This window comes from Bacillus rossius, chromosome 15 (assembly GCF_032445375.1).
Source record: "Bacillus rossius redtenbacheri isolate Brsri chromosome 15, Brsri_v3, whole genome shotgun sequence".
Lineage (NCBI taxonomy): Eukaryota > Metazoa > Arthropoda > Insecta > Phasmatodea > Bacillidae > Bacillus > Bacillus rossius.
This window is the reverse complement of record NC_086342.1, coordinates 28,471,840-28,494,775: the sequence shown is the minus strand read 5'-3', so window position 1 is coordinate 28,494,775 and position 22,936 is coordinate 28,471,840. Positions and strand designations below refer to the sequence as shown.

Here is a 22,936-nt window from a genome sequence, read left to right as displayed (position 1 = left end):
GAAGTGTGGTAATGATAATTGTGCCAAAATGCATTTTCAATACGGCACAGAATCATGTTATTTTTTCTACCTTGTATTTTTTTCATGTTTAGATTGTTTACAATTTGCTGTTTAAAATATTTGTATGCATCTCCACCCAATAACTGTTCAGAAAATAACAATCATCGATTTATCTGTACAAATTATTTTTGGCTTTTCTGAAGAAAAAAAAAGTTAATGTATGAAGTTGTACAAATACATCTTATTTAATCAAATATAATTGAATTTGAACACATTTGCACACCACAAAAACAATAAACATATGAGTTTATGGATACAGTTGAGTAAATTTAGATGGTCTGCTTTTACAAGCATAATTTAACAGCGCACTGAGTTTAAATTTTCTTATATAATAATGTCATATCGCAATAAATACTTTAAGAAAAAATACATATTATATTCCCACATTTTTTAAGAAGATACGCTACAGAGGTAATTAATGAGCAGCTGAACAAGTCTTGACAGCAGCAAATTTTTTTCTTGCTCTTTTTTCAATAGCGTCAATAATGTATGGAGGGTCTCGAATTTCCATGCTCCTCGTATGCCTAGGGTCCACCAGTTCTGGCAAAATGCAGTTATAATATAATTTTTTAAGATGTGGTTCCATCTCTTGTTTACAAAAATTGTCATCCCTTTCAATTCGAAATATTGCCATCTCTTTTTCCACTGATGTCCAAACACTAAAAATGCAATATTCCCTCTCTGAAATGTGCAGCTGTCCCTGAACTTGATAAAAATATGAATGTGTTTTTTCAGTTTCAGTTCATCTCCTTCGAACTCATATATCGGATGTTCCCTTGTTTAACTGCTGCAGTAACATCTTTTTCAATTGCAGATGATGGACACTTAACTTCTGCAAGACCCTTTTCTCCAATAACACCTTCCGGAGTGGCACCCAAGAAAGGCAATTCCTTGTCAATGAAGAGTCCACTTTTTCCAACCTTATATTCCTTCTTGTTTTTCTAGTTCTATAGCCATCACCTCAAACCTTTTACCATGATAAATTGCAGGCACGTTCAAAATATCGGAGGTATAAACAATTCTGCGAACTAAGTTAACGCAGCTTGTTAATGCACGTCTACGACAGACTTTCCCGAAATTCTAAGCTGTTAGAATTTTTCTATGTGTTTCAAGCCATTTTCCGCTTCCTGCCTGGAGAATTGTGTCTCTCTCTAACTGTTGACGGTCCTCTTGTGTTAGTTGTAACCTACTGAGGAAAGCTTGAATCTGTTCCTCAAATGTTTCTGGATCCATGTCAGGCTGTTGACATTGAGGACCATAGTGGATTTTTGCTGCTTTTCTAGTATCAAACCGTTGTCTTCCTTTACATGTTCAATATATTCATCCAAATGTTGATATTTTCTTGGAGTAATGAATAAACTGTTCGGCTGAAATCATTCATAAATATATTATTTTTGAATAACTTATATCTATTAATGTACCTAAAATCATGTTATATTTCTATGTGCATAAAATATGTATATATTATTTTTTCCCTAGTTACGAATAAAACAGGAATATTGATAGCAGTAAAAGTACTTATAGTATCTGTAGTATCTTTAATAGTTTTTTGTCCAATGTATGATGCATACTTTGAAAAGTCTTGCTACAATATAAACATTTTCAGTGCTTAAATCAGTGTTCTTATGAATGCTGTTTATGTTTTAACTGGGGATGGTGTATCACTTTTAAGTAAGGTCAGTAAAATATGCTGTCTATTGTCACTAAATGGGGATAAGATTTTTTACTGTATTCATTTTTTTGCCCTGTTTTTAGTGAAATTTCTGATAAAAACATTTATGTAGTTTGAGTAGTTGTGTAATTTTTCAATTGAAGTATATTCGTAAAGTTAAATTATAACTTAACTGTAATTTTTTAACAGGTCAATATAATTAAAAGCAATATAATTGTTATTCAGCTAACCTGATTGCTTGTCTCTGAATTGTTGATACATCTACTGTCTACAGTTGGCTCATTCCTGTCCACCAGCTCATATGGAATGTCAATGGCTCCTTCGGTGGTTGACCAGAAAGAACATCCTGCTTCCATCTCAAATAGTTTCAGAGGCGGTTGCATTTCTGTGTAAGACATGGCTGTAGAGCTGAAAGAGCCACATTACAGTAGCAATAACATTTAACTATTTATATTGATTTATTTAGATAGAAATATAGTTTCGAAAGAATGTCTAGTTTCGTGTAATATTATAACTACCCGACCGTGTGCAAATGATACGAAGGAAAAAAAAGTAAACAATTTTTCAGGAAATAGTTGAAGAAAGAAAAATAGCATGTATTAAAAACACTTTGTAATTAACTTATTTTTAAAGTGGGCTAAGGGACTTACATACACTGCCCATCTTCATTGAGCAGGACATTGGTTACAGAGTAGTTATTCTCTTCATCTGATGTGTCATTTTCTCTTGAAGAAATTTCTTGTGCCGTTTTTACTCCCTGGCTGCCAAGGTGTCATCGTGAGTCTCTACCTTCCGGAACTTGATAACTGCAGCTATCAAGTTTAAATTTTTTCCTGCAATGCATAAAATTTATCCTTTTTAATACCGACTTCTTTATTTTTGTGCAATAAATGACCTTACACTGAACAGACCAAAAATCTTATGTATATTTTGGCCAAAACATATTTGTTAAATTAATAGAACTGTTTGTGTTGCCAATCTTACTTTCTCTAAAATAATAACTTAGATTTGTTTTAAATAAAATGTAAACAGTTACTCACTTTGCCGGATAGCTTTCTTCATAGTACACTACTTCATGCACTCCGGAAGTTATTTCGTTTTCAATCAGTTCTTGATGGCTGCAGTGAATTCTTGATAGGCTCTGGTTTTCCAATTCTTCATTGACATGGTTTTGTTTAGGTATAGTTTTATTCCTGTGAATAAATTGATAATTCAGTGCCAAATAAAAAATGTACACATTACACATTTTAAAGGTTAATACTACAACGTTAATACAAACACATATTATATGCTTTGACTGTGAGGAGCCAGAGTTTGTTTCCGCCCCTCCCCCTTCCCAACAGGGAGCTCAGTCTGTCCAAACTAATAACTTATGGATGCTTTACATATTATAAACATACATATTTAACCTATATATTTTAAATAAACTTTTCAATATGCGACTGTTCATCTAAGATAACTCAATATTATGGTGGGGAAGGTGTTGGAGGTGAGAGATCACAAGGTAGACTAAGTTTCGACTACGCAGGCTAATGAACGCAATCTGTATTTTGTATGACATATTACAAAACAAACTGACCTTTGACTCCAGTATGCTTTGAGATGAGTAGCTTCATTTTTCTTTCTTGTTGCATAAATATAAAGATGATTCTTCTTTATTTTCTCCAGTTTCTTTTTAACCCCATCCTTGAAAAAGAAATCGTGCATATAATAGTACTTCTCGATGCTGTTACAAAGCCAAATATCGATCTAACAAGGGGTAAAAATAACAGTAGCTCAACTTTTTCCGCCTACAGGTAACCTCCACTTGGCTCCGAGTATGCCTTACTGAGTCTTCTCGCCGCGCGATATGGTGGGCGTAGAATGGTTGAGGTTTTCTCTGGGAATAACTGCCTGAATCCTAGAAATTATTACTTCCGGGTCATTCAATGCCATTTCACACACCTGCTGACATCACCATCACCGAATTCAATGAAACTTAGGGCTTTAACAGTACAGGTTCAGGAAAGTGAATTCTCAAAGTTACAGCCCCCTGTGAATAATACTTTTTATACAGCAGGGTTGCCAATTTGTGGAAAAAGTGGAATTGTGTTAATGCCTTACTAGAGTAGTTTTAGTGAACATGGCCTAATTCACAATGTTCTAGTGTTTGATCCCAGATCCATCCCAAAATGAAACTTATGTCACTTAGACCAATAACGCACTTCATAACATATAATTTTTTCACATTTTTCAAAAATATACTTTTCAAAAATTTTCAAGGTCACATGTTACATGACCATGACCTTGAAACAAATTTCTTCTAAAATTCGTAAAACTTATTTTTATCTCAAAGGACACTTTTCTAGCTTTCTATTGAGCCCTACTTCAAGGTTCTCACTCAACTACAAAGGAAGTTACAAATATTTTTATTGGACCTCGCGCAGCAAAAATTCCACTTTTTCCACAAGTTGGCAACCCTGCTGTATAAAAAGTATTATTCACAGGGGGCTTTAACTTTGCTAATGCACTTTTCTGCACACCTACTGCTAATTTGCCGAGTTTTTTTTAATTCTGAGATGGTGATGCCAAAAATTATTATTTTCTGGTTGATTTGGCATGGAATGACCCTTCCCGACCAGGCGGCCTCAGTGGTAGACACTATTCCTGCGAATACATGTGCTTATCGCGATATCCGATACCCCGACGCGCTGATAAGGCGACCGAGCAGCCGTCAGACGAACTTCCCCTCCGCTGCCTTCACAGCAGCCGCTAGCCCCACTCCTCGGCTCCAGTCGCCGGCTGAAGAATACGCCGCGCGAGGGAGACACTTCCCGGTAGAATAAATGTGCGGAAATGCTTTTCGTCGTAGAAGAATTCTGGGAGTTTTTCAGCGGTGACCTATGTATTTTTTTACACCATTTTAATCAACGATTAATACTCTATCGTTGTGTGTTTCTACTTTTTTTGTATGCATTACACACGATACATAAAACAGCTGCGTAAAACCACACATTCGGAAATATTTTTACCTATGTTACGAATTTTTAAAAGCATTATAAAAATCATAGATCGACCCATTCATCCTTTCCTTATGCACGCAAAAAAAAATGACAGTGTTATCTGTAATGGGAAGCTGCAAGTTATTCTTAGCAAAAGGCCCTACAATCACGTCCTGAAGACTGTCTGTATAGGCCTCTTAAGGCCCCTTTCCAATATACTTGAGGCATCGCCAAGTCCAGGCGGGACTGCGTGGCCGGTCAGAGAAGCTGGCGGTGCGCCTTCTGGCTGGAATGCTTCGCACATGTTGGACCAGGGGGCTCTGGCACTAGGTAGGGACTACGATGCGCCTATTGTACACGCAACGATTCTTCTCCACCAACACCAGAACAATATTAACATTCAGAGCTCAATTATAATTAATTTTTAATGTGTCTTCTGAGAAAATAATCTGCCATTTTCCTTTCTTATTATTAGAGACCGGAAAAATTTGCGGGTTCAATGAACTTCAGGATAGACTCCAATTTCCTCTACACACTCGGGCAAATGCCAACTGTTCATTGGCTGCTGACTTGTGAGTCGTCTCGACTGGGTAACCTGCGATTCGACACTTCTATGAGTGAGGGTCTCTAATTGGCCCTCAGTCCTCCAGATTAACAGTGAACCAATGGCAGAAGCCGCACTAAGGTATAATTATTTGAATTTTAGCATAACACCAAATGAACCCGCGAATTTTTCAGGTCTCTACTTATTATGTTTATTTTAACTAGAACAACATTTCAACGTTGAAAAATCCAATTAGCTTTTTTTTTTATATAATTAAATTTGTGAATCAACGAATGCTACACCGTCACGTTGGTGTCCTTGTATTTTTTAATCGCGCTCGACAGAATATCGTGTTTTGCATATGTCTGTCTCACGTATTAAAAAAAAATAGGATTCATAGCTATATAGACGTGTAGCGCCTAAATGTCAAGGAATTGGGCGTACTTGGTAAACGTTATATATATGCTGTATAATTTGCTACCAGTTTCAATAAAGCCAGCATGTGTGTATTGCATTAGTTAAAGCATTTATTTAACTTAATATCGCGATTTTAGGAGCCAAATATGTTTAAGTATTGTGGAACAAAATATGTTCACCTGACATTATTTTAGATCTTTAATGTCATGAATATCAAGACATGAAAAATACAAATTCGATGACATTTTATTAAAATTATTAAATGTATTAAATGGCGCTAGATCCTGAACCCGAAGAATTCGGTGATAGCCTAGATCATTCGTGGGCAAAGTACGGCCCTTCGGGCCAAGTGTGGTCCTTCGGGGTAGTCAATCCGGCCCATGACATGGTTTTGAAAACCTCTACAATCACACATAGCTAGAATATAATAACGGGTTTTCTTCTCATTGCGTTTCAAGTACGGCATTATCGCATCAAATAACCATGACCACCATTTAGCTTCACTACTGCCTTTGAATATATATACTGTATAGAAGTCGCCAGACTAGGTTAAAATTTCTAATACGGTTTGAGGTAGATGGTTAATTCACCGCCGCAATCGCCACCATCTCTAGGGCATCGACTTGTGGTGGTCCCTAGCGGACAAGTGTCGAACTCTTCAAACACCCCTTCCCCTTCCTGTTGAACGACCTTGAGCTGCAGTGAATGATGGATGGGGGATGTGGGGAATGACAGCGGGCGACAGTGCTCCGCTCTAACGTGTAAATAACAACTAAGACGATACAAGGCGTTACGGCAGCGCACTGCAGCGGTGAAGTTCCCAAGCTGCTCATCATACGCTCCTGAAAAACGTAGAGTAAATCCTATCCACTCGCGACTTCTATACAGTATATATATTCAAAGCTACTGCGAATCAACTCATCCCAGTTCCTATACCGGATAACGAACAACTTTCAGAAGCTCGGTTACAGTTTCATCTGTCACATACGCCTTCATACTCTTTCTAAAGAATAATCAATTATTGTAACTTTTTTCTAAGTTTTTTTAAACATTGTAGCATAATAGTTTTGTGTGATTTAAAAATAAAGCTTATCACTTATAAAAATGTGTTTCGTTCAATTTTTTTTCCGGCCCGCCTAGATAATTTTTTTTTAATTTTATTTGGCCCTCCCTTTAAAGGTTTGCCCATGTCTGGCCTAGATCCTGATATCGTCCATATCAAAACTAAATTTCTTTTGTTTCATGCTGTGTGGTTGGTAGTGTCGGAATCGTTAGTGACCGTTTCAGAGAAGGAAAAAAAAAAGAATGATGGTTAAGGTGGTAGTGAAGTCTCTTGGTTACTTCTGTGTTCCTTGTTCGGGGCCGTGTGCAAAGCAGCGCGGGCACAGCGCAGGCGGGGAGGCTCACTTCACGGAACTGCCGCGGGTTCGACAAGGCCGCCATTATGCCAGTTTTCTGCGAATTACGCTCGTCTGCGCCAACACCTTTTCTTATCTTGATGTTTACCACCCCCTTCCCCCCTCGCCCCACCCGCCTTCTTTTCAGCAGAACTGTCTCGTGCACTCGGTAGAAAAGAACACGGCACTCTTCTCGTTCCCTCTCGAGCTGCTCTTCGATCTCGTGTGAGGCGGCTCAGAATAGCCATTACATGCTTACCGTGACTCTCCTTTTCGGTGTTTCGGTACACGCCAGAATTTTGCAACTTTCTAACCTCGGTAACGAGCGAATACACGTGTTCTCATGCTGCGAATACACTTATAATACTGTTACGATTTATTAAAAATAAATCGTCGTGGTAAAACTTCTGGGTTCGTAAATGGATATCCCAATTAAAGACTTTACTACACAGTTTTATTGATTGCCAATATTTACATCACTACAAATAATCTTCTAAAAATGCCTAATAATCAATTACACTTTAAAATGTTTACTCCTCAGTCACTCTTTTTTACACACCGCACACCTCGCTGGGCCGCACCTCTGGCGCAACTCTCGCCGCAGCACCCCTCGTGGACGGGAAGCCTACAACTCAGGTAGTTTCGGTTCCCTGCAAGAATTTCCGAAGATTTCCGAAGTTTTGTGTTTTGGTATTAACGCCACTTCAGCCGCTAAATCAGAAGTTTCCAATGAAAACAAGCATTTTGTGACTGACCTAACCTAACCTAACCTAACCCTTCGATTTTTTTAATTTAAATTTTTGAGCGAAATCCGAAGTTGCATGAACATGGTAGGGAACCGAAACTACGTGAGATGTAGGCTTCCCCTCGTGGACCTCCGTCGCGGGACTCCGTCACCGCACTCCGCCGCCGCCGTCGCACTTCCCTTCGTCGAGGATCCGCTCGATGCTTCGCACGGAACTTCGCTCGGGACTCTCGCCACACCCGCGGCACTATCGCCCAGACACTCGCACCGGAACTGAACTCTTCGTCCAGGGACTTCGCCGCTCCGCCGCATGCGCGGCATGATCACTCCGGAACTGAACTCTCAAATGCCTCGAAGGCCGGCGTCCCGGGCTTATATAGTCCCAGGTGCCACTTCTAGAAGTGACGAGCGCGGCTGGGGCCTGTCGCATCATTCCGCGCCGACCCGACGGCAGAAGTCTCTCGAAAGGCGTCGGCAGCTCGCGTGGCGGCGCGCGGAACTCCCCAGCTGTCAGGTGTCAGATGTCAAGCTAACAGCGCCGCGCGGGGAGCGGAGGGAAGGAGGGGGGAAAATAGCGACTCTTGTAATCTACCAGACGCGCGTGGCACGTCTCACGTTGCGGCGGCCACATGATGTCAGCCAGCTGTGTACCTGCGCGCCGCGGCCCTACTTACGTTTCGTAACAATACGAAACTCGCGACGCGAAATTTAACATGTAATTCTTTTAAATAATATGTTTTCAACTACGTTTCAGGACGCGGACCACACGTAGTTTCCGCACTCGCCGCTAGAATTCGCTGCCGGAGGAGCTACGTCGACTATTGAATCATTCTGATTGCTGAGCGAAAAGTTAAACCTAAACTATACAACGAAACGACTTCGATAAAAACTAAAAAAAAAGACTTTAAAAAAAATTCTAAACCCCGGCTCAGAACCTGATTCTCGACGGGAATTTTATTATAATACTGCCAATCTTGTTAAAAATGCATATACAGTTTGTCTTTGTTTTTATGAATTTGGTTCGGATGATCCACCTCAAGGGTGTCCGTCGTGTTAATGAATTTGCTCCCACCAAATGCCGTATTAAGAGAGCTAAGATGTTACACATCAAAAGACACAAGTACTAAGTGATTCTTGAAAACGAAGGGAAGTTAATGTATAGCTGGACAGGGACAGCTCCAGGAAATCGTTTCGTACAGAGCTGTCGTTACAAAGAAAGGATGCAGTTGCAAAACATGAAATGAAATGAAATGAAATTATTGGATTTGCCTTTGAATACTTGCAAATGAATGGTCTCAAATATTGAACTCTAATAGTTACATGCAACGTTTAATGAAATAACAGTTTAACACGAGAATTTATGTAAAAATGCATACCCTCAAAAATAAATATATGTGTATTCGGAAGCCGCGTTTGTAGCTGTTGTCCTTGAAAGCACACATTCTTATCTTGAATGATTTGAGCGTGAACTGACAGTTCAGTTGATGTTTTTTTATTGGTTAGTATTTCATCGGGGCATGGAAACATACAAGTTTTTTTGGTGTTTAATTAGCCTTCAAATGAATCCGCAAAACTTTCGAGTTTATATGTGTATCTTTAGCTTACACTGCTAGTTTTACATGCAGTTAAGTTTTACGCACGAAAAAAAAAATACAACTAGTTATTTTGAAGCATTACTTTGGTAAACTGTTAGTGATACCAAGGTACAAAGGTACAAAACTCGGGTGTAACTTTTAACTTTGTGTGTAATCGTTTCGCTTATTCGAATGACTTTCAACACGCCCTTTAAACTCTGCCCTCTGTGTCTTGTTCGTTTGGCAAAGTAGTAGTGTAGGTTTGGTTTTCTTGTCGTAGCGAGAATCCATTACTCGGCACCGGTTTTTTTTTGTGTGTGATTATTCGTTTTTCACTCAAATTGCAAGTGCCGTCCGTCGAAATTGGCGAGTTTATTCGCGGTCGCCAACCAGCGATTTTTTCTTTTCTTTTTTGTTTCGACAACCACCTCGTTCAGTGTTTCAGCAATACCGCACCAGCCGGAACGTAAAATGAGATTTTAAGGCGGGGGAAAACCACCTTGCAGAATGCCAAATGCCACATCCCGCAGCGAAATTTCCCGGAAAGGTAATGCAGTTAACTTTTCTTTATTTTCCCCGGGTGGATAATGTTTGCGGGTGTTGTAGATCCCAGCAGTGATGAAAGGTGGGAGGTGACTCGCCGTGTGGTTCAATGTGGTTCCCGTCGCAGACCTCTGCTATGTAGCACTCCGTGTGACAGGTTCACAAGCATGGAATGCGCTCTCGCGGTTGGTTAATGTCCCATGCCTGGTTTGCTTTCGTTATATACTGGCACTTTACCTGCAGTGGTGGTGCAAACTTTTTTTTTATATACAACGTCTGTCAAAACAATCTGCGGTTCGTGTTTCTTTGCGCGGGTAGTAATTTTTGCGTTGCGGTGGAATCTTTTTCAACAGAAGAAAAATTTGTTTCAAGTACCTACAAACCCGAAGAAATGAACAGCCTATCTGCACCTCAAGGCAATATGAGCTTAAGTACAAAGTTGGTGATTTTGAAACGTTTTAATTAACTCGCTTTCTTGTCTGTTTGCCAGGTTTGCTATCGATTTTAAAATAACTTCCCGATGAGCTAGAGACTTGAAACCATGAGCATAGCTTAGAACTGGGTGACAATGCAAATATTAACTCTCTTTCATTTCAGTTTGTTTGTTCTTTCGTTACAGATTTTTATTTGGTTTTGTTTAGCAAAGCCCCCACATTCGTGGCATTAGCCTACGAGCAGAACAGTACAGTGTTGCGGGATGCATAACGAAGCACTCGCAGGCGGTGCCTGTATTACGCATACATGGGTAGGAGAAATGTCCGCCACACGGTCATATAGTAAGGTCTGGCAACTTCCTATCCTTCTCCTTGGTGAGACCCGTCAGCCTAACAAAGCTCACGGCGACTAGAGAAAATAACTAAAGGCGCCGATATCAGTTTAGTTAAGAATTTCGTCGATAGATGGCGTTTCATTGAATTTGACACGCGCTGTCGTTTGGTGCGTTCGTTACGGCTGGTCTCCTTACGTATACGTTTATCTATTACAAGCGCTCCTCATTTTTAACTTTACAAGTAATTTTATAGTTATTTAAAATTCACATTCACAAATTTCCTTTGCAATATGTACTTATTGATATTTTTAATTAAATAAAATAAATTGAAATATTTCACACACAAAAAAAAAATAGAAATAATATTGTCAAAAAAGTTTTTAAAACGGACTAAACAGTATAAAATAATTTCTCCTCGCCCCGTAAACATTTATACCTCCATACAGATTGTCATAAGAAGTTGTTCTTTTATTTTTAACACCAATGAATTAAATTGTAAGGTTTAATACGAAAAACATGGGGCGCATGCAATAGACAGTTGATGCATGGATAGTTCACTAATCATGTTATTGCGCTCGAAATGAAATTAACTGCAATCGATAATGGATAATACACTATGGCCAGTATTTCAAGAGACAATTGTAAGTGTTTAGGTGTTGAATATACTACACCTGTATCCCTAGTGCAGGATAGGACACTGCCAGTCCCTTATGTTCAGCGAACAGATTTTGGTGTCATTTGTTTCCGTCCTGTTGCCAAAATCATGCGCATGCGCAGAGCTATCTTTTTCTTTAATTTTGTCTAGCTGGCGGACCCGTGTCCGGCGCCATTAATTAACTCGTATATAGTCAATTTGTGATCATCGGGGGTCGTACCAAGCGTTGTGTGCCAAATTAAACTTTATGACAGCGAAACTATTGTGGAATACATTTTGTACATTTTAATGGTCATGACAAGAAATAAAATAAAAACTTTAAAAGTAAACTTTAAAAGTATTTGAGAATATTAGAAAGACAGTTCATATTTTTGTGCGAGGGTGATGCTGTCTCTAATAATTTTGCCGTAAAAATTGTATCAGTGATTGCGAAACGTGCGCTAGAATCCGTTGAAACCAGTTTCTAACCTCACACAGGGAACCTTTTATTAAAACGGTTGCCTATATGTTCCTGTGCGAGTTTCGTATTATCAGTGTATTTTACCGAAGCTAGATGTACTCACCACTGGCAAGCACTGAAAATCTAGGCTGTATTTTTTTTAAGTTCTAGGAGGGGAATGGATTGCTCCTGTTTTCTACTAAACAGCCACTGTTTTCTACTAAACCATGACATGCCAGCCGAAGTATTTTTCCTGAAGCATACAGCGATAGTTATAAGAGCCTAAATCGAACCATGTGGCTGTTGGAAAGATTCCAGGTTTGTAAGAAATTAATCACGAGTTGCTCCTCTCCGGTCAAACGCATGTGAAGATCGTTGGAAAACACAATTTCATTGAAAAAAGCATAATTTTTTCCAATTCTTCTGTAATATTTTCCCAATTAGACTTAATGTTGGTTTGGTTCTGAGGTACATCAATGACGAGCTGTGGCTTGCATGGTTATTTAAACCAAGTGCATGCAACGCACATGACACTGCTGATGAGGGAGCTTTCTACATATTCAAAAAATGGCACAAAACAACAGGCTCGCCCAGAATTTCATCACGCGAACCCAGGACCATTTTCACAAAGGCGACAGTCTTTTCAACTGATTTCGTGCCACGGATATTGACTCTCCTTGCGTAGTGATTTATTCTTACCTAAACATTTTCCCAATCTTAATGTACTCCTGAAACAGCCTATGCACCGAGTTCATTCAATTTTGTTTCGTGTGAACTCTGTTAACTAAGACGCCTTTGCAGATGTTCTTGATAACTTACTTCATTGTGCAGTGTTTTCCATTGTAATAGGTTACACACGCGTAAAATTATTCACTTTGTAGTGCAAAAAACTCCCATTTAAATCGAGCGAGCTAACGGAGTGAGATGTATTCGAGACGACCAATATTCGATTCAGACAACAAGATTGGATTTATCCAGGATTTTGATTTTTTTCTTATGATTCTGAGTTTTTTTTATGCCATAGCAATGGATAATCATCTATTGCTTAAATTTTATTCGTCTGTTTAGTCTAAAAACCACTCTTTTGATTGGAAGAAATAATTTTACTGGTGTAGTTGTTTTTGGGCAAATCATGAAATTTCGGTTTTGCAGCGCGTATTCCCTCAAGGCAGAGTTAAATATGCCAATAAGAGCCAATAAGATAAGATTGGACGTCCATCAAAAAGTAACATTTTCTCGTGATAAATAAACCGTAGACAATGGCCGAGTTATTTTACTTCCCTGAATTGTTTTATTACATATACCATCTTTTATGACCCCACCGTCAGCGATACGTATACAATAATCTCTTATTTAAGGAGACTACACTCTAGTAAATGTGTTTTATTGAGCAAGAATCCAAAAACAACTAATACTTCAACAAAACCAGCTTCAAAATACAATTAATCTTTTGTTGATTACTTATCTAATCTCCCTTGTGGTAGCCCCACCACCAAGCTCGGATGCTGTGGGCTCGTAACTCGCACAACCTCAAACTAAATATTAAAGAAACATCAACAAATAAAATGTAGCTAATGCTTTACAACTTGTAAATTAAATACGTTTCTATTTAAATTAATTTGCAGTAAAACGCCGTAGCTAGAACGAGTATTTGGATCGTCTTAATGTGTAATTTTAGGTATTTTTAACTTCTGTACCTAGTTTAGAGCGTTTAGCAGATGATTAACGTGTAGGGATTTGTTTCAATCAAGATTCTATAGGTACTATTGTTACATTAATTTGAATAAATACGCTTGTTCGTCACTCGTTTACTATCGTTAACAGGGGAGGGGTGTTACTATCTGATCGGAATCAAATGCTCTAGCAAAGAAAGCCACGCACGTAGTCATTTATTAGGCGGGATTCGAACTCGGAACACTTAGCACAGAATTTGGCTGGCACTTGCGATATGGAGGTGTGACGTTTCAGAATGTTCCTCATCGTGGGTAGTTTGCTACTTGTTTCGATGGAAGTAGTTAATGTGAAGGTTCTATAAGGTATCTGTTACAATTTCGACGTAAGTGTGTTAGGTAGGCACACACACAATTCTGCCAGGGGCGATTGGACGTGGGGAGATTCCAACCGCAGGTGGTTTTGTAACTGTTACGGAACTGTGGTTTGCGGTAAATACCACCTTTTAGACCCGCTTTGCGAAGTAACGGACGATGAAGTGGTTTGCGTTAGTTTAACGTTGTGGCCATTTCGTTCTCGCTGAGACCATGTTTCAAGCGACGGAGGAATGGGCGAAAAATAGTCCAAGATGGCTGGTTTGCCTCCGTAAGTAATTATTTATTTTCTATTTCTACTGTGGCACCAGATGAATTTAGTAATAATGACTAAAGCGTAGTTTTAGTAATACCATGGAGGCTAATGCTGTGGATTTGTCTGTTCTGAAGTTGAAGTTAATTGGTTAGCAATTGGATGCAATACAAGTCGTACCTATATAAAGGCTAATATGCTGTAAATTTGTTTAATAGCTTGATGAGAACTAGCTATGAAGAATCAAAAAAATGCCATCATGTAGTGAATATTACTAAACGGACACAATTCCAACACATCTGATAGAAATTAGCGTCCATCTTCATTATAACCAAAAACATTGTTTTGTTATGCAGATGGGAAAAGGGGTGTTGAGGGATGATTTCATTTTGACTTCAAGTATTAACATGGCAAATATTGCATACACCAGCTCCCTTACTTCTTATCTCCATTTATAATACTATATTTTACACATCTATGTTTTTTAATGTTTCAAACGTTGGTAAATTTTGATAAACTATCTAGTGTGCACTTTTCTTGGTTTACTCGGTTTTTTTCTGCTTTAAACAAATACAATATTATGCTTATTTACTAAATTGTTGTAAAATAAATAAAAAATATCTCACAAATAATATTTACACCATGTGTGACCCAATTTAGGCCATGAATAGAAACATTCGGGTCGATACTATGCAATTTGTTATATGTAAGTCTACATAATTCCATACATATTTGCTTGTTCTGCAGCTCTCCACGCAAGGAAGGTATCTGTATATGATTAGACATCGCGTTGTTGACAGTAAATCACGTTCAGTAGTTCCTTTTATTTTTTAAATGCAAAACTTGAAAATTAGTTCACTTACATTAAGTTTTTTGTTTGTTTGCTTGCTTTATAGCACTGACAGACTTGGAAGTTATATGTTTGTGTCCTACAATATCGTTTTTTTTTATTATATTTTATCGAAGCGTGGAGAGAGAACCTACAAGCAACTCGGCTAATGCTAAGTTGTAAAATAATCATGTTTCGCTTATTATTATTATTTTCCCGTCATAATTCATGGCGATCTCTGCGTCTTGGAAGTTAATTCTGTACAATTTAAGAGAAATTCGGTGATGAAATTGATGGATTCGCATGCAAATAGCAGTGGCAGATAACCTTCGTGGGAGTCAGTCGCGCCTCTGAATTCGGGGTGGGGGTTCGCGGGTCGTTAATTTATTAAAGGCGCCGCACAACCGGTATTTATATTCCCTCGAGAATCCCGCCGAAGCAGATAAGGCCGGACAATAAATCGTTCCCTGCTGGACGTGTCTCGTAGAGAAGGCTTGATGTACGCCTGGGGAAAGGGAAAGCAGTTAATTTGGCAACCCTGCCCTGGGCGTCCCGGGTTATGGCCCTGTCCTCCTTCTACCCCCCCCCCCCCCCCCCCCCCCCAACTCCGCCGCCAGAGGTCTAGCGTGTGATAATGAACACTGGCGGAGACATTCGTTATTAGGCAGGACACACACAGAATGAGGCACGACATTTGGTCTGATAGCAGGGACGCAGATATTTGGGGGGGGGGGGGGGGGGGGGGGGGGCGGCGGTTAACTGGTAGAGTAATTTTTACTATATATATTTACTTGATAACGTAGTATTAGAACACAAAATAAAATTGTGGGAAGGCAGACGAACTGAATTATTTGTGTTGAAATATACGTATATAGTCAAATGTTTAAATACTGCTATTTTTGCGTACTATCAAACTTGCGGTGTTTTAAAAAAATCTATTTATTTACCATCTTATGTTGCATTCTAAATATTTGGTATAGTGGAATTAATGTGTGGTGGCGATATGTGGTGTTGTCGGGAGTTTGTAGGGTTAAAAAATGGCGTGGGGGGGGGGAGGGATATCTTGCCCTGGGTGGAAACTATTCTAGTTACGCCCCTGTCTAGTAGTAGTTGGCTTACACGTATTCACATGCAGGCAGTGCGCACAGGATCTGACCTGGCACAACGCCACAGAACTGTCGCGATCAGACACGAGGCGACAACATGGAATGACTGCTCCAACGTCGTCGCTAGCAGACTGTCTGATTCCGCGTGTGTCCAGCCGTAATACACGAAACACGCGCAGTATTCGATGATAACGAACCAACATGATGGACCTCGTTTCGTTATAATTCACGAGACTTGCGAGCCACGGTATGGGTCAGTGACGTCACAGGGCCAACAGCAGTCAATGCATTTGTTGGATAAACAAATTTTCATAAAACATAATTATTATTTGACTGATAACATAAATATTTAATTATTTAACGTTCATGTCTCAGACATTGAAAGTGTTGGCCGATTTGTTTGGGAATTATTTAATTTAAAGATACAGTAAATTTTTTTTTGGTCAGTGTTGTGACAGTGTGCATCAAAATAAAACTGTTATAAGTAACAGTTCCTAACCTCAGTTATGGTTTACGTTAATAGTCAACTTTTAAAAGTTTGGCTTTTCAAAACACTCGACTATGTTAAAAGCAAACCTGCCACCTAAATCCCACACCAATTCGCACTTATTATACTTAAATTACATCGTTAAAGTTTTATTCTCTTCGCACTATTAACCGATAAACACGTGTTATATAACTTAGCAACTGTGTGATGTATACCGTCCGAAATATTTGTTCATACCACCACATATACCACCACATATACCGCCACAACGTCACCAATCGTCTCTTTTTAACGCACCCATTTTATTTTTACTTTGGCCTTTAAGAGGATAGGAAAGGCCACATCTTGCGTGAACGACGAGGAATATAAAAACAATAATAGAATCTGAACGACTTGACAGAATTCGTTGGGGGTTGTTTTGTCGTTTAGGTATTTTCATTAATGATAACTGATTGTACAGAAATAAATAGTAGTGTGTGTAGTTAAAAAAAATGAAATTGTTTTACCATAAATTAGGGCTCCAAACAAAAATAAATAAAGACATGTGAAAACAATTTGGCTGTAAAATCACACAAGAAAATCCCATATAGCAACGAAATCTTAGAACGAAATAAATTACAATATTTTTTTTTCTTTGAAATAAGTTAAAATGAGCTAAAAATATCCGAAATTACAAAGGACTCTTCGTTAATTTGAGGTGAATTATTCGTTGGAAAGTCAGTAATGCTGTAATTTCCAACAGTGCAGACAACGTCGCTCAACAAAAGTTCCTCTCGTTACTCAACATGCTATACTACGTGTTGATCAACGCGTTGCGCGTCAGCGGTTGCTTGGTGAATACACGACCTTACAATCGTCGGGCCGGTGTTAAACGCTCGGTACGTCGAGCACTGCCCTTGGAGCTGGAACACAGAAACTTTGTGAAAGTGCATTTAGCTGGAGAGTGTGTGTCTCTTCGTTTGCTTACGCTCTGTTGCGTAAACGAGCAAGCCTGTTTATCATCTGTTTCTAGTCTTCTCTAAACCTCGCAGCGAAAAAAAAAGACGAGATAGATGCAGAACTGCCAACCATCTTGTAATCCATACAATTTCAGGGCGCTTAGAAGGAAAAGTGAAGTAGTCAGGGAAATATATGTTATAGATTCAGGGAATTGAAATAGAATCGTCAAAAGCGTATCCTGTATCGCCAACCCATTACCTGTTTATTGTATTTTGGGTTCAGTATTTGATTTAAAATATAATTATATATGATTATATATTTTTTGGTGCAGGGACAGAATTGCTTACGTGGTGATATGTCGATGTGTTATGAAAGAAACGTATCTTGATGCATGGTTTACTAAATTTTTGTTACCGTGTAAAAACATTTATAAGGTCATGGAATGATATGTAAATAAGTTGTGACAATAGCAGTATTAGCAAAAAGTGCAAATATTTTGATTTGTTGTTTTTTGTCAATTTATTACACATTTTCGTCAGCAAAAAAATTATGAAATACCTTGAGGGAAAGGTTTGGAAATTCTGTTTGTAGGTTTTGCTGGACACTTATAATTTGTGTGTGTATGTATGTATGTATGTATGTATTTGTATATATAATAATTATAAAGAGTTTCCCACCACAGACCAAAGGCAAATATATATTTTACTATTCGAAGGATGGTGCCATTTTTCAGAGTTTGCTCATTTATGTAACACTGTATTTGGGGAAAAACATTATACGATTATGTGAGGTAATTGCTAAGTGTGACAGTTGCTTGGCTTCTGGGTTCTAGCCGCATTTTTTTTTTAAACTGCTGCTGTACAGTGTCTAAATGTAATGTAATTTACGAGTTGAAAAGTAGTATTTGCAAGTTGGTTGTTAGCTTCCGCGGGAGAATCGAACTTATTAGAATTATTTAATAACACCGCCAGCAGATGTTAGATAAAAACGAGTTTTCATTGGCTTTAATTAACACATACAAATTCAATCGTGAATCGATATAGTGGATGTGGTGTTGCACAGTCTACTATGCAATCTCTTAGGTTTACATTTTAAGTTACACTTCTTTAGGCGCGTTATGGAAAAAAAATGATGAGAATGGAATTTTACGATGCGCGCGCAGCATGCAACAAAGATTGACAGGATGAAAAAAAGGCTAAATACATATAAAAATTATGTATGTGCTTTAAATTCACATACTTTAGTGATTGATGTTTAATACTGGTTCATTTAATTAAAAAAAATATTTATTGTGAATATTAGTGATATAAATTCTGTTTATAAACTTTTAGAAGTGTATTTATGTAAGTGAGGATATGTCCTGTACGCATAATTTTTTTTACATTATTAACTATCACATTATTTAATAAATAAAAAAATGAATACATTATAATAAATATTCATGATAGTTATTAATTTTCATTATTAATTAAAATGATCTCGATTATTTTACAAAATTAAATAATTAATTTCATACACGTGTTAATATTAATATTGCATACTGAGTATGCATTTATGTTATTTTAATTCGCTTGAATTTATACTTAACCAAACGTATTTATAATATCACTCCAGTATTTGTATTGTTTTAAGTTTTAAAGTTAGTTATTTATCACGTCAAGTAAGGCGTGTACAGAAGTACTGGCATCTTTTTTTTATTTGTTTTTAAATATTGTGAACGCAGCTTGGTTGAGAGCGGTAGCAACTGCTCGCCTATGTGTGGAGGAGAGGCGCGCGTGTCTACAGAGCTGTCGAGTGTAGTCGAGTGTAGTCGAGTGTGGTCGAGTGCAGTCTTGAATCAACACGCTGTGTAAACCTGGGGCGGCAAGCTGTGCGAGCTGTCGGCGCGGCTCTTGTACAACACGGCCAGACTGTGAAGCATTGCCTCGCGATAGTTTTCAAGGACGTATCCTTGAGTAGCGGGACGGGTAGCTGATACATCTCCTTCCGAAGAGGGAGGGGGTGAGATACAGAAAAAAAAATACACGTAAAAAATATTTCTGCAAAAAAAATTAACAGGTTAGTTGGTGTTCAAACAAGAACTACAACTTGTAGTAGTAGGCCTACTTATAAGATTATCCATCCAAAGCATGCCCCCTTTATTTTTTTTTCCAGTTTGCAGCTGGTTACTTTTTTAAATAGATTTTGTTGTTGTTGCAAATGGCAAGTAATTGGTGTATCGGAAATCTATACCTGACAAACACTGCATGAATTGTAGATGACTTGGAAATTATGAAAATATACAATGAAATAATCATCTGATAACTTGTTTATAGACATGATGTAAAAAGACAAATAAATAACGGATGCAGGCCTATACATATTTATGTTTGGGTATGAATACGTTTTAAATCATGCACATCGGAAATTCATTTGCAAGTAAATTACAGTTCGGAGCAGCAATAGCTTTGGCGGGCTTGGCGGATTAAACCGTGGCACGTCATGCAATTAGCGTTGCGTGACGTAAGCGCTTCACCCCTTTACCCCGTATTAATATTGGTCGTCTGTCATATATACAGTTGAAATGTTTATCCTTCCACGAACATGTTAAAGTTTTTTTCTTTTTAACTTCAAAAATGTATAACCGCATTTTCTATAGGCCTAATATACGTGATTTTGTTTTGTTTTGCAGTGCTATACGTTTACTGTCCTGTTCGAAACACATATTTACGAATGCTTAAACACCATAATCGTGTAAATTGAAAGAAAAAATATGATTATGCATTTACTTAGAATACGAGGTAATATTACCACGCGATCACTATTCAAGATGCATTAACAGAAGAAAAAAAGAGTAAAATATTACCATCACGTTTGTATTAACATACCGCCTTGAATTAAATATTTGCATTTGGGATTGGTTGTGACTGCATTCGTAAAAGGAACGACCAAGAACTTGTTTGTGGCTTAAGTTTTTTTTTGGGTTGGGGGAGGGGGGGAGGGTTACTAAGTATGGAGTGGCCGCCGGCTTGGCGGAGTAACGTAAGCTAATTCAGGCTGCAAATACGTATGTATATGTATATATATAATACATGTACCAATAGTAAACTGCGAGTGTAGTTGCGAGACTCGGTCAGTGCCAGCCAATCACAGCTAAGCATGGAGTGGCTTGTTGTTTCTGGAATATAATGCATTGTTCAAAAATTTAAACTGTTATTTCTTGGTTAGAACCCATGGTAAATCATTTGTGAAGGAAAATACAGGATGTCCATAAAATAAGGTCCCAGTTTCAATGGTATATTATAGAATTTTAATTTAGACTATTCACAACAAATCATACATCAAATTAAAGGTAAACTCACCTAGTTTTTTTTAATATTTTTACAAATGTTCAATATGTGCACACATCCAGCCTAAAGTTCCAATTCTTCCCACACTTTGGTTAACACATTCGGAGTAATGGAAGCAATAGCCGCTTCAGTTCTGTGTCACAACTCTAGAAAATCATTAGGTAGCGGCACGTAGACACAATCTTGTATAAATCCCCAAAGAAAAAAAAAAATTGATTGTCAGGTGAACGTGGAGGCCAGCAAAAAAGAGCTCTATCGTCTCGACCATTACGACCAATCCAACGGTCAGGGACTTCAACGTTCAACCACTCTCGTATAGAGATATTTCAGTGAGGAAGGGCTCCATCCTGTTGCCAAATAAAGTTTACAGGTTCACCCTCTACGTATTGGGGTAAGTGCCATTCTTTCTCGCTACAAGCGAGAAAACAACAAAGCAGTATACTTTTATAAAACGGTTTGAGTTACACTGTGTGACCTTGAACCAACCTTCGACAACGCTTATGTTGCTATTAAATTTAAGAACTGGAACATTCTTTTACAAAATTAAGCTTTTCCAAGACATTTTTCAAGGTCATAATATGAGTTAATTGTATCTTAATAAGTATTTCTGACTGTTATGTAGGTTCAGAATTTGAGTCTGCAAATAAACGTATTACATTTGATTTGTTAATACCCGCGTTTTTTCAGGATTCCTACAACCAGAAAAAAATCTTTAGCAAGGAAAACTCAGGGAATTGAAATTATGTGTTAAAAATCTGGAAAATACAGGGAAATTGGCAATATTTAAGTAATCCAAAAATATCACTTCATTATTTTTTCCTCCATACAATGCAGTATCTTCATGTCTTAAAAATGTTATGTATACTAATCATAAAAGTGTGTGCTGTTAATATTCGCATCTGATTTTTACGAAAATTTACTATACTAGTCAGACTGGCAATGCTGGCTGGTTATGTATCTAGCGTTAAAGAAAATGGAAACAGTGTAAACTGTATATTTTGCAGGAAGATATTTTACAGCCAATTCTGCACTTTATGTACATTTAATCGTGTGTTTTTTATAATAATGTGCATTGTAATACATCTGCAGCGTGCCAAATACACCGATGAACAGGGAAGTCGGGATGGGCCAGGGAAAATAGGGAAACCTCAGGAAAATTGGTTGAAGAAAGTGGGAATCCCGAATTAAAATATATAATTTTTTTAATTGGTGGTTAAATGTGTAAAAAGTACGAAAAAAACCACTCTTCAACTAAAATATTAGTAGCTTGGCAAACGACCTCAGGTTGCGTTACCGTACGAAAAATAAAACTGGTTTACCTGATAGATAGCGCTGCACGTGCAGGTAAAATGACGCAATATTAATAAATTTTGTTACTTTCTCAGCCACACCTCTTGCCGTAGGTCACGACAAAATAAGGCTAATCGACTGGTTCAGTCCAGAAATCACAGCGACTGCAAAAAAATAATAATTGTGACGGCATTGCTGGTTGCCTACTGTTGAGGTTTGAACGTCAGTAATTTCGCTTTTTTTTTTTTTTTTTCCGCCAATTGATGTGCCCCGCGTTTCGCTTCAACAAGTTGAGCGGATCACGACGAAACACACGCCGCATGTTAGCTCGAGATCACAGAATGCGGTACGTGCGTGTTTTCGGTGTCAGCCCTGGTCAGCCCGCCTGGTCAGAGAGTGTGTACCTTATCGGCGGAGACCGGGAAGATTCGCGAATTCATTTCGCGATAGACTAAAATACAAATACTTAGTTATACCTCAGTCCTGTCTCTACTATTAGCTCACAACTCACCTGGGTAACTCTGCGCCAATAAGAAACACCCAACCAAAGCTTTATCGAATCACAGGCTGCTACGTTTGGACGTCTCACAAGACAGCAGCCAATGAGTGGGTTACATTTGACCGAATGTACGTAGCAGAGGTGCCCCCCCCCCCCCCCCCCCCCAACCGAAATTTTTTATGCCATTTTCTCAATGATTTACTCAATGATTTTATAATATTATACTTTTTAGTATTATATTTTGTCACATTTTGCATTAATTAAAACTGGTTTTCTAATAATAATTTTGGTCATATCAGGTAATATTTCCATCCTGAACCGACAGATGCCAAACTGCTTTTGTTGAGGAAAGTGCGGGGTTGC

At 38.2% G+C, this 22,936-nt stretch overlaps 1 protein-coding gene and 1 long non-coding RNA gene across 7 annotated transcripts in view; one reads left to right on the top strand and one right to left on the bottom strand.

Annotated features, from left to right (window-relative positions):
* The window catches only part of LOC134539703 (rho GTPase-activating protein 23), a 492,628-nt gene that overhangs the window by 145,713 nt on the left and 323,979 nt on the right, over window positions 1–22,936 (top strand). The window lies entirely within an intron of this gene.
* Window positions 2,409–3,406, bottom strand: LOC134539352 (uncharacterized). 2 transcript variants are annotated; one of them, XR_010076297.1, is made up of 3 exons: window positions 3,312–3,406; window positions 2,773–2,925; window positions 2,409–2,565 (listed from the first exon to the last, which is right to left on the bottom strand). It is a non-coding gene; the product is annotated as an uncharacterized LOC134539352 (long non-coding RNA). The 2 variants fall into 2 exon arrangements; XR_010076296.1 differs by lacking the exon at window positions 2,409–2,565 and having other exon boundaries at window positions 2,772–2,925.